The following is a 12646-nucleotide window of genomic DNA, read 5'->3' on the forward strand; positions in this document are numbered from 1 at the left end:
GTTTCAAATTCAAAGAATCCCTGAAGAGACAAGTTCTGGGATGTCTCTCTCAGCTTGTAGTGTGCTGGCATCTATTACTGCTACAAAACATACAGGTTTATCTGAAGATTGTCTAAAAAGCTCCTGTTCTGTGAATTTTTCCAGTACCAATGGACAATGTGTCATATAAAACTCTAAAAAGAGATAGCCAGAGGGCTTAGTTCTGCTGTCAGCATAGAACACGTTTTCATTATTTTTTTTCCTGTGGTTTGAATAGAGATTCAAATCAGGCCTACCAATTTTGTTTGAAATGAAACAGAAAATACAAATATGGGGGTGTGTGCAAATATATTTATTTGTTTCTAATCTGCCTAATTAAATCAGCAATGTGGTATCTGATGTCCATTAAAAATGTGGGTTTTGTTTTGGGTCATTTTTTTTCAGTGCCTGACTTGGAAAGTATTTAATGGTCAGTGGAAAAAAATGAGGAAGAGGAGGGTGTGGCTGCTGCTGGGAGGCTCTGGCCCTGCAAAGGGTCCCTGGCTTGTAGAGATGTGGTCCTGCATCGGCACAAAACGAAGACTTCCTTTAGGTAAAACTGAATTATTCTTTTTTTTGTTGTTGTTATTAATCAGAAAGCAGGCGAGCATGTAATCCTGCTATTTCTTATGTCTGTTTCTGAAAGCTGGTCAGTGGCCCTCACTTGAGTTTGGTAGCTTTATTCACATCTTGTTTTGCTCCAGACTTATCAATTCATTCCCTAATCAGTCATGACAAGAGCAACAAAAACTAGTTTAAGCTCTGCAGAGTAATAAGAAAAGTAGTTTGATGTTTTGTTTATTCTGAATAGCCAGTGAGGGACTGATCCTGTATGTGCTGAAGTGGATCTGTACCCACATCTGAATTTTCATTTCCACTCTGCATTGTGCCTTTAGTTCCTGAGCTGGCACATGTACACACAGATATTTCTGTCTATAGTTCTTTATATTATGGCCACACTTACAGCATCATAAAGTCTTGAAATGAGACTGAGAATATTTTCAGGTTACAGTTCTTGTGGGATGAAATTTTGACAGTATTTTTAGCAAAACTGGATGCTGGTTTGGTTTTTTTTTTTTGAGACATAGGCCCCACTTGTTACAAGGGCAATTTGTTAATAATGCTGATTTACAATTTCAGTTTTGACCAGTTGATGGTCAGCTAAAACTATTTTTATGCAGTAGTACAGTTTTAGCATTCCTTTTTTTTCCCCTTTGCTGCTGCAAATATAATTTGAGAACGTGTGAGTTCTACTGATACCATAAGTAAAGACAGCTGGTGAAACTTCAGTAGTAAAACCACTCACCGGTGTGGTTAAAAATCTGCTCCCACATCTCATGTCTTATATTTGAGCTCATCATCTCTTAATTATGTATCCTTGTCTTCCTTTGAAGAGCAGCAGTGTGTGGGTTGTGGTGAGGTGTTCTCACAGCTTGGGTGAATTGTTAGCCACAAGACCAAAGACTGAGTGTAGCAAACCACTGTATGAGTGGCAATATCCCAGGATCTGACACACAACTTGGACTGTCTTATAATTATTAAATAGGTTTTGCAAATAATGATGCATGCATGGGAAAAAAGATAGTAAGATAAAAAAGGAAAATGTATTTATATGTTACGAAGCAGAGCGCTATACGCAGTGTTTGTATAGTAAAACAAAACCTTAAAACTGAGGTTCTTGCTAATTATTTGTGGTGGCAGGGGGAGAGCAGGTGGCAAAGTAAACATACATGTTTTTGTGACGTGTAAATGATGCACCAGCAGTGTTGTGTCAGGCACCATAGCCAGCTTAGAGGATGAGGCATTTTGCTTTAGATAAAGTGAACTCGTCTATTTCTTTGTAATTTCTTTTGGCCACAGAAAACAAAAGTAGGAATTACTGCACTGGAACAGGCCCATGGTGTAATTAATGTCAAGTCTACCCTGACATTTTTTACAAAATTGATTGATTGGTAAGAGAGTGAAGTTGACCAGCCTCAGATCTTTTTGGAATACCCTGGCCTTGTCAGAAAGTGCAGCAGGAATGTCGCTTGGCTTTGCTCAAAGGTCCGTGTGGTCTTTCCAGCAAACAATCCCATCCAACCCTATATTTTTCTGGTTTTGTAGGCTATGGATAGAATCATTCTTGCCTATTCCTGCTGATGTCCCTTAATAAGGCATTGATTTTTCATATGCTCAGGCTGCACATTGAAAAATAATATATTCCTGTAGTTTGAATTTACTGCTTGTTTAATTCAACTGAATAATTTCCCTTTCAAGACTGGAAGCAGGTGAGAAAGTCAGACTACAGATCCTGACTTTCAGACTCTGTATCTCTGTTGTGTTCCCTGTGTTGCTCACATGCTCACTCACATAAACAGTTAGATCACTATAGAGTTTCATATATGGCAGTCTCTTGAAAGTGACATTGTTGTAGACACCTGCCCTTGCACTCCTGTTACTTCTGTAGCTTTAATGAGGAAAGGCTCATTAGCATTCTCCAGGAAGCTGTTTCCCTGGCAGGCGGATATTAGAAGGATAATGTTTTCAACACAGAATTCTTTTCCTGCTTGACTTACCTGACATTACTGCATATCCCTGAAAGTTTCCCTTGATTTGTTATGGTGGCACCCAGGTCCTTCCCTTGGAGAATGTTGCAATATGATCTCCTTAGCAATTATTTAAAAAAATATTTATTGTGTTTTGCATTCACTCAGCTTGGTTAAACCCTTCAGTAACTCCAGTACTCTCCCCTTGCTTGTAATTTTTTGCCCCTCTTTATTTTACAGCTGATCTTTCTAGACATAAACTAAAGTTAAAAACTGATACCAGCGTGGCCTCTGCATTCAACAGCTCTTAACATTTATCTTGTCAAAGTGTCTTTTCATTTGTACATTTTACCTCTGACTCCTTAGCTTGTTTTTAATCAATACTCCAACTTCCAGTCATGACTATTGTGTTTTCTTTATAGTCTTCATGAGTCACATTGTCAAAGCCCTTTTGAAAGGCCAGAGAAATAATAATTAATTCTGTGGATGCTCTCAAAGTTAAAAAAGACATATTTTTTGCCATGTGATCAATGTTGTTTTTCTCCCCATTATGTAATCCCTGCTCAGGCATTAAAGTTATAATCTTTTAAAGTAGCCTTCCAGACGGTTTACTAAATCACAGAATTCATTGGCATGTAATCTGGATCATCATTTGTGGCTATTTTTGAGGACTGCTGTCCTTTCATTCCTGATAGAAAAGTGCAGGTTTTTGTTAGGAAGCCCTGCCTCCAACCTTGAGCTGCTTCTGAAATGCTGTGTGTTTCCTCAGAATGGCTTGCCTTTAATTTATCCCTTTATTTCAGCACTTTCTGTTTTGCTATCTGCTGTTCTTTCACCCTTTACTTGCAAAAGAATTGATTAATGGGATTTGCTATTTGAAAGGACCAGAGGGGACAATTTTGTGACTCAAATATCATAGCTTTTTCCTTCTGTATTAAGCCTAAAAACTTTTTGTTTTAGCCTAAAAGGTACCTTTTGGTCTGTCTGGATTTCTGGGCATCAGGAGATAGAGAGGCATATCTTAGGATATGAGGTAGGGTCAAGATTGCTTCATCCCCCCCCAAATAATGAACAGTGCAAGGATTTTGTGTCACAGAATTATGTTTCCTCTGTTTTCCTTTTTAAGAGAAGGGACATCTTATTCCCTCACTTTCCTGAGTGTTGTTTTTGCTTCCCATCTTGGAGGGAGAGTGCTGTTGGCTGGTGTGAAAGAGAACTGAAAAAGAAAAGACTAGGAATTTCCACTGGAAGAAGTAGTGGGTATTTTTTATGAATATCCCAAATTAGGAACCCAGCTAACAAGAAATGTTAGTATGGTCATACAGGGTGAGAAAAGGCAAGGCTCCTCTTGTGCATAACTAAATAGCTCAAGGTCATAATCAGCCATTATTTTTTCTGTGGTGTTTTTTGTCCTCTTTCTTCACTCCCTTTGTTTCCCAGTACTATTTCAGACTTGCCAGACAATTGTTGTGCAGTCTTCCTGCTTCTAATGTATGTCAGTAAATTGTCCTTATGCCACTGGTTCAGTCCTTATGCTCCCAGTCTCCATTTTTACATCTTAATGTCTAAGTATATTCTTTGTTCTGGTTGTTTCAGTCCAGTGCTTTTTGGAAAAGGTACCCCTTTGCCTCAGCCTGATACAAAGCTTTGCTCAGTACTCACATTGCTCTTGCCCACCTGCTCCTTCTGTGGCTGGAGATTTTGTTACCCTTTTTTCCTGATGGATATATTATGCCTGCATAATCTTTTGTGCCAAAAAGCAGAGTGTTTCCCTTGAAATCGATGGGAAGAGCTGATGAACGAACAACATTATTTTAAATACCTGCTGTACATTTTTGCTTTGTCCTGAACACAGCCTTTTCTAAATCTGTTGTCAAGGCTTTCTGACTCCACTTTCTGTCCTTGACTCCTGGTGTATAATAAAATGCCTAATACTATCACATCAGATTTCAGGGAACAGCAGTCACAGGAAAGTGTGTTACTTGATTTGGTTGTTTCAGGCACAGAACTAGACAGGTGGGAGTTACTATGAGTGTGAGTTGTTCACCCCCTGCAGTGGAATGATGCCCATCATGGTGCAGACACATGGTTTGCAAGTCTCTTTACTCTTGGCTGTGTTGGAATCTACAGTAAGTTTGTGATTGCTACTACTGTGGTGAGGAAAGATCAGAAACCAGAGGAGCAGGAACTGCAGTGGTGGGTGAAGAAGGGCCAGAGCAGGCTGGGTGTAAGGAGATCCCAGCTTGTCACACCTCTTGCATTAATTCATGCTGCTAGAAACTAAAAAGGTGAGCATATTGTTATGGATCCAAAAATAGCTATTTTGCTCAAAGTGTCTGAGAATCGAAGGACACAGTCTCAGCCCTCCCCCTGTATTGTTCATGCTGTTTTATGGGACTCTAGGACCTTGATTTTTGGAGTTTGGGCCACTCTTGGTCCTCTTCTCAATGTTGCTGGTGTTGGGTGATCTCATGCTGGTTCCAAATCATTTACCCTGTGTGGAGTTTGTCTGTGGTGCTGAGCTCCCGGCGCCAAAGACTTCGATCTAAAGCTTGCCTCCCTTGCCTGGCCTGATTCCTATTATTTTCTTCTGGAAGCTCTAACATAATGTTCAGCTTAATCAGAAGTGCCTCTGCCTAAGGATAAAGAAGGAAAAATTTCTTCGTATGGACAACTCTCTTCTGTGTGCTCTTTTCCTCCTATTGTGGCCATCTAACTACTGGTAATATCTGCATCCCAGTGAGCCATATCATCACAGAGGAGGAAACCAAGGTACAAGCAAACTTGGGATCATTCACCAGGCCAGTGGATTAGAGGTGAGAATGGAAAGGAGACACTCCAACATGCTGCCTAGCTGTATGTTACCAATGCAGCATTAATTTAGCTGTTTCAGGAGATGTTTGTCTTAATACCCATATTAATAATGATGTTCTAAGATCTTACGAGAAGTTGGTAAGAGAAATCTTAACAGCCAAAAGAAATGCTTATTTAGCCTGATAAAGTTTAGCAATCAGCATACGTGAAATTATATAGGCAGCATATTTTCAATTTATTTTCCTTGTTCTCCTCTTTGCAAGTGAGCCATCATGGAGTTAGCAGTTGTCTACAGTAACAGGCAACTTCTCTGCCCATCTACAGACCACAGGATATTTTAAGAATTTCATTCATAATAGTTACTTGCACTTTTTAATAACCACTTTAAAACCCGATCAATTTTATAAATCAACTCAGAATTTTTCAAAAGGCGATACAAAATAAAAAAATTGTAATGTGATGGTAAGTTTCCACTTAGAATATTTTGATAACTTTAAAAATAACTTTCAAGCAGCTGGCTAGCTCTGCAGAAATTAACCTGGTTCTGAAAGGTGGATTTGTACAGAATTTTGCTCTGAAAATAATGTGGCACTGAGCCATGACAGCTTAAGGTGTCTCTTTTTTGAAGGGGGGGTAGATGGGGAAGTCCAGTGATTTAGTGACTGAAGAGAGTTGCCACTTGCGTGAGCTCCATCCCTAGGGATATGACCTTTTTAATCCTCTTTAGTTAATGTATTGGTGATCTTTACTTAGGCAGAGTAAACAGTGCTGTTCTGAACAAAGGGGAGGTCATGCTTCCTGCATTACACTCTGACCCCGGGGTCACGGCCTTTGTTCACTTCTCAATGGGAATTGCTCTCCGAGGGCCACCACAAAACGGAGAACTAATTTCGGCACGTGCTGCCGGAGAATGGCAGAGTATCAGGTTTGCCTCAACCCAACCTCCGAGGGCGCCCAGCTCGCAGCCAGAGGAAAAGTCAAACTATTTCAAAGAGGACGTATTAGCCCTTTAATTACCAGTGGCAGTGGCACTTAATCCCTCGTTGAACTAAATATATTGCTTGGGTCTTCCCCCTGTAATTCAATTGCTCACTTTTCAGCCTTTAATTTATTTTTTTTTTACCCCTGACTGGATTCTTCCAAAGGAGGAAGCACAGACTAGTGAAAAATAGCGATTTCTTCACTTAAAAGAAAGTGAGAAAGCACATTGCAATTGCAGCATCAAACTTGGGCCTCTGAGGTCTCAGAATGAGCCTGGTTTCTCAGCCTGTAAGGAAATGTGGTGCTGAGTCCCAGAAGATTGGATTCAGCACCTTTTCCTTAACTTTTTCTGTGTGTTGCAGCAGTGCACGCACACACAGGGCCCTGTGAGGCCAAGCATGGCAAGCATGGGGTACTGAGCCAGAGAGAGCTAGAACTTCCTCGTTTTTATCACTGATTTTATGCAAAAAGGCTGGGATTTTTTTTCTTTTTCCTTTTTTTAATTTTTCTTGGCTTTGAAAGTAACTGGTGGCAGAATGTGATGCATCTCATTTTTAGGTGCTGTGACTAGGGAACATATATAAACATGGAAGTTGAGATAAATTATCTGGAAGACTTGCATACAGAAAACCACCACCTTTTACTGGAAGTTGGTTCTTTTTCATCTGTATGCTCTTTTTGCTCAGCAGTATAATCTGTGAAATAAAATTTTTGATCATAAAATAATTAAGCTATAAACACAATAACTTCAGCCAGCATATGGCTTTTCCACATTTTTCCTTCTATCAAAAAAAACCCCAAAAAAACCCTAATTGCTGATGACAGCCAAGTTGTGTAAAACAGCGGGGTTAGAACTGAGCACAAGGGATCTGAGTGTATTGGGGGGAGCTTATAATGTTGCCATCACACAAAAAAACACCCACTACAATAGTAAATTTTGGAACTTCTGTGGCTGTCAACATGAATAGGAATAAGGTAAAAATGTGTCTTTGCATTCCAGTCATTTCAAGTAAAATATTACATCCCTCTTTAAGTTTTTTTGCAGCTGAATTATTTAAACAAACACTTGTAATAATCTACTCTTAGACTTAAAAGTACATTCTGTAATACAACAGAATGAGCTCTTTTAACAAAAGCAGTGGCTGAGCAGCTGAGCTATCACACCCTTTGAGTGAAAACTTGCGTTCAGAGCTGAACCAAATGTGAGCAGCAAGTGATGCTGACTGCAGCAAGACTGAAACCAGCCCTTCTGTGTCCCTTATTTGTTGCTGGAAATTCCGAAAGTCCACTATTTTAGTTTTTTTTTTTTATTGGAAGATAGAATGGAAATGTATATTTATGTGTTTTCCACTAAAAATAATATTGTCATGTTGACATAAGTCTATTTCTCACTCTTGTTGCTTAGTTGAAATTAATATGTTTACTAACAAAAATACAAAGTCCATCCCCTTTTATCATTTTTTTTTCAGCACTAGTATAGCTTTTCTGTTATCTGTAGGATTTTAGAGACTAAAAAGAGTCTCAAGGCAATGCTATTTGCATTATTTTGGGGGTTTTTTCTTGCCTTAAAGCACTGGTATGGTTGTGCTTTCTTTGGACTTAATGAGCTGTAGTAGAATTTTAAAATGTGGATAACAGCTTGGAGTTTAAAAGAAAAAACTTAAGAAAATACTCAGCCAGTATTCAAATTTTAAAATACTTCTTTTTCTTTGGGAAGATACTGGAACCTTACAGTAACTATAGGATGCCTGATGAAAGGGAAAACTAATTTTTTTTCAGAGTGTATTAAACATTTCAGCATGCAATATGATAATTCAGGATGCCATTGTAGAAGTGCCTCTTCTAAAAGATCCTTAGTGAAGGGAATCTTTTGGAGTGCTTTTGCTTTGAACGTTCCTGACTCAAACCTCTCAGGATTTTTTTTTGTTTAAGTTTATTTTACTGTTTAAAAAAAGAGCTTTGTCTGTGGCAATGTTTAGATTAATAGAATGAGCAGAGAATAGTCTATTTTACTGTGTGAACTTGGTTCCTCAGCATTACTATTTCTGGCACTGATTTTTCCAGCTAGTGTACCTGGTAAAGCTTAATGGTGGGTAAGATTTCTCTCATTTCCTAGACAAAGATGTTGCTGAAATTAAAACATGAGCTTCTAATTTTGGTATCAAAATTGTTTCCAAATGTGACCCCTGTGGTGAAAACCACGTAGGAACCATTCGTATTTAATAGCCTTCTCTCTTTAGCAACTGGTGTACACTTGTCTGTACTGCTTTTAATATGAAACCATTTCTGTTTCCCTGTTGATTTGTTTGATTCTCTGGACCATTGAAATATATAATTAAAATTTTTAAAAATAGTCCTGTAGAACGTGAGGTTTGGTCTGGCTTTAGGTGTGCTGTGGAAATTGCGAAGCCTGTTCTTTACATTTTGAAGATGAACATTTTTCTAAACACTAGGATGTATATTCAGGCCTAGTATAATTCAGCAAAATTCATTTGATATGAATGCTTATTTTCCTTATTTGTCTTATGTTAAAATCTGTTCTTGTGCTTCCTTCCATTAAATACTTGAGTAAAAAGAAATATGTGAAAGTGTAAAAAAGCTACCTGAGTGCAGATAGCTGCATATCATACGTTCGTGTGTGTGTGGTTTTTAAATTAATACTTGGGTGAGCAGAAAATACAAGACAGACGTCAGTTGCACCTGTAAAAATAAAAAGGCAGCTTCTCTGGGAAACTGCATTGCTCAGTTTTTCTGTGGTAAGAGGATCCTTGCGTTTTCCACTGACGTTAACCCCTTTGGAAGGAAAAATGCATGACAGCCTCAAAATGGTGCTCTCTGTTAGGGAAAGGCAAAGATGAGCTGGAACTGTGCAGCAGTTCAGTCACAAAAGGGCCTTTTCTAATAGATTTCCAATCATTTTCTTAGACAGTAAACATGATATTCCTATAGAAATGTTTCCCCATGAGCATGGGATCCCTATTTGCTCCCCAAACAGTCGTGTAAGTGCAGTTTTAAAGCAAAACTGTTTTTTCAAGTCCCCACAATGAGTCTGAAGTACCTGTTTTGCATTCCCCTCTGAGCTGAACACTCAGGGCACTGCCAGCTGAAGGCTGGAACATTCTGGTCTACACATGCAGTGCTTTATTCAGTGAAATCCCTCATGTTTATGTCAGTCTCCCTGTGGCTCCCAGGTGTGGGAGCAAGGTCCTGCATCCGGGCAGTCCCAGAGCAGGGAGCCTCTTTCCTTCTCTGAGGGTAGGGATGAGTTGTTACGGTAACACTGAGGGATAAAATTCCTGCTGGTGTAGTGCTGCTACCATCAACTTCTTTTATGTAGTTCTTACTGTGTATTTAAGTTGTCTTAAGGTTTTTAAAATGTTGCATTTGTTTATATAACTAGAAAAACAATGGTCCTGAACCGTGCCTTCCATTGATTTTTCCTGTTGTAATTCAAATGTAATCCTTCATTAGTAATCTTTAGGTTGCGTTATAAAAATATTATAATTTCTATTGTGCAGAATTACACAAACAATATTGAGTTAGAGTCTTATTCTAGTAGTATTCACACTTACTTGACTGTGCTAGCATGAGACTATAACTGCATACATACATATATCCAGGTGTCCCATACTGCGCCCATGTACAGAAGGGACAGAGTATGTGATTTTATTGAAATGATTGCTGGGGGGAGGTGAAGGTGTTTAATTTTATTACAGATAAATGACAGAAGTAATATGAGCTTCAGACATCAACTTTAATTTTGGTATTTGGCTTCAAAATGTTTTGAAAAGCAGCTGTATTTCTAATTGAGTCAGGGAGACTTCTCCACGTCAAACCCAGTCACATTCTCCTGTTTCCAAGAGACAAAAGGTCCAGGTTTTTTTCCCTGTACAGTTTTCATACTAAGTTACTTGTTTGCATTAGAAAAAATACTGTACAGTTTTCTTGAAATTTTTGGTGCATCAAAAAAAGTAATTGCATTATATTTCTGTTGGTAACTTTTTCTGGGAATATACATTTACAAGTTGACCTTTTAATATTTCAGGGCTTTGATCAGCCATCTAAAATATTCAGTAAAATGCTTTAAGGCCCTAAGAAAAAAAATTCTAAATTTGAAGCTTGAATTTACCATGAATTAGTCACAGACATCCCCTGGGATGAATAGAAAAACATAGTTTGCTGAATAAGTGTGGAAGCAGGTTTTTTCACAATTTTGCCCCCCCCCTTTTTTTTTTTTTTGCAATGCCAGTTTTAGTATTCATGCTGCACTTTATTAGTGTAGACAACATAGCAAAAACTTAATTTGGCCTTTTCCTTATAAAGGCTTTTGTGTTGGTAATAAACTTCAGTAAAATCACCTTTATTAAATTATTTATTAAATTATGGCACGCATTTAATCATGTGGATGCTGATTCGTCTTTGAAATGGCAAAACGGGAAATTAGGGGCGAAAAAAGATATTTTTGGCACTGAATTTCTGCTTTGCTGACCACACCAAAATGACATTTCTTTTCTAAAACCCATTTTACACACCAGTGACAGCCCAGGAGGAGCACGGCCTCATCCCAAGCCTTGGAACTGGCCCTTTCTGTTTTATCACCTGTGCCTCTGTGCAGGACATTTTGTTCACTGCAACTGAAATGTAGCAGAATCATGTTAAAGATGAGTTTATAACTTCAGGCGTCCCTTTGAAATTCATGAAACTTAATAATGCATGTGTGACAACTGCAGTAAGTGAGACACGACAGACAGAAAGACAAAAGACTCAAATTACACCATTAATGGAGCGCAAAATCTGTAAAATACTGTCCTTTTTTCACAACTGTATATTATACCTGCAGCTGATTCCAGGAGTGTAAAAGCCTGTATTTATCTGGCTGGATAAATACATGAATGCTTCCAGTAGGTTCATTATTCTCTTGACATTATTTTTGATTATAACAATAATGTGTCAATATTGTTCATGTTAGGAGGTTTGGTTTTTTTTTCAAGGAGAGGGATTTAAATTTACCAGTGCTAATATACTGTTATTGTGTTAGGTTCCAGTTATACTTTAGTTAGCCAATCTAAGATGTACCTTATGTACCTTATATTTTGCCTTTAATGGGCTCAATGGAAATGGTAGCTTGAACTGTAGAGCTGAAGTTGGCCACATAAATACATCTGATACTAACACTCAACTCACAAACAGAATTCTCCATCTACAACCATTTTGGATTGTCTCTGTGTGTAGTAAGTAATTGCAGTTATGCTATGAAAGTGATACTGTAATGGAAGTCCCTTTTTATTTTCTTACAGTTCATGCAAATTTTTCAGCTTTGTTAACATTTCACTACCAAAAAAGCCACAAAGGAATTTGTGCTGTATGTAAATTTTGTGTGCATTGCAGTTCGCTTTGTACAGGATTATTGCACTCTGGTGTAATTAAAACATAGATACTTAATACAAGAGAACTTGGTCACTGGACTGCTCTTGAGTAGTTCAAAAACCTGAAAGTAATTTATGATATAAAGGAATTTTAAGCCCTTTTAGACCCGAGAAATTGTAGGTTTTCAATGAAGATTTCATCATGTGTATTTGCTTACTTTTTGCAGCTTACCGTTTTCTAAAATCAAACTTTTTTTTCCCCCAGTGTGTTATTTTTCCTTTCTTTTTTCTTCCTTTCTTTTTTCCTAGATACTTTTTTTTTTGTTTTAATCTCCAGCAGCTCTTTCTGGGAGGCACCCGGTTGTGAGCAGAGGCTCCCATTAGATGAGGGAGCGGAGGTTTGAGCGCGGTGCCCCGGGCAGAGCAGGGTGCCCGCTCGCAGCTCCGGGCGGCTCAGCCGGGCTGCCGGGAGCGCTGCCCGGGACGGACGGACAGACGGACGGAGCGGGCTCTCCGTGCGGGGCTGCCAAGGCATCGCGGCTCACCTGAGCCCGGGGAGCGGCCGCCGGTCCCGAGGCAAGAGTAGAGTAAAAAAAAAAAAACCGGGGGAAAAAAGTTGCAAGATAAACATTATGTCGGCAGCACCCTTAAAAACCTGCTCGTGCAACCTCCCCTTTTAATGACTCCTTTCTTGGAGGAAAAAAAAAATAAATTAAAAAATAAATCACTCGTTCTAGTGCCAGAGCTTCACTTATGTTGTTAGCGGTTTAATGCCAAGTTTTCTGTACAACACTATTGTTAAAGTTTATACAATACAACAGTATTGTTAAAGTACAGTGTACTGGAGGAAGTGTTTTTGCAAAATGCTTCATTATGTTTTGAAGGGAAGGGTGTAGAAATACATCCTCATTCAGCTTGCTTTTACAGTTTAGATCATTT

General features: G+C 38.7%; 1 protein-coding gene across 3 annotated transcripts in view; it reads left to right on the top strand.

Annotated features, from left to right (window-relative positions):
- PPARA (peroxisome proliferator activated receptor alpha) overlaps positions 1-12646 on the top strand; it is a 275101-nt gene that overhangs the window by 107580 nt on the left and 154875 nt on the right. For all 3 annotated transcript variants that reach the window (XM_030960338.1, XM_030960342.1, XM_030960340.1), the window contains one exon: positions 424-571. The gene's annotated coding sequence lies outside the window, so the exon portion shown is untranslated. The remainder of the gene's footprint in view (positions 1-423; positions 572-12646) is intronic.

This window comes from Camarhynchus parvulus, chromosome 1A (assembly GCF_901933205.1).
Source record: "Camarhynchus parvulus chromosome 1A, STF_HiC, whole genome shotgun sequence".
Classification (NCBI taxonomy): Eukaryota; Metazoa; Chordata; class Aves; order Passeriformes; family Thraupidae; genus Camarhynchus; species Camarhynchus parvulus.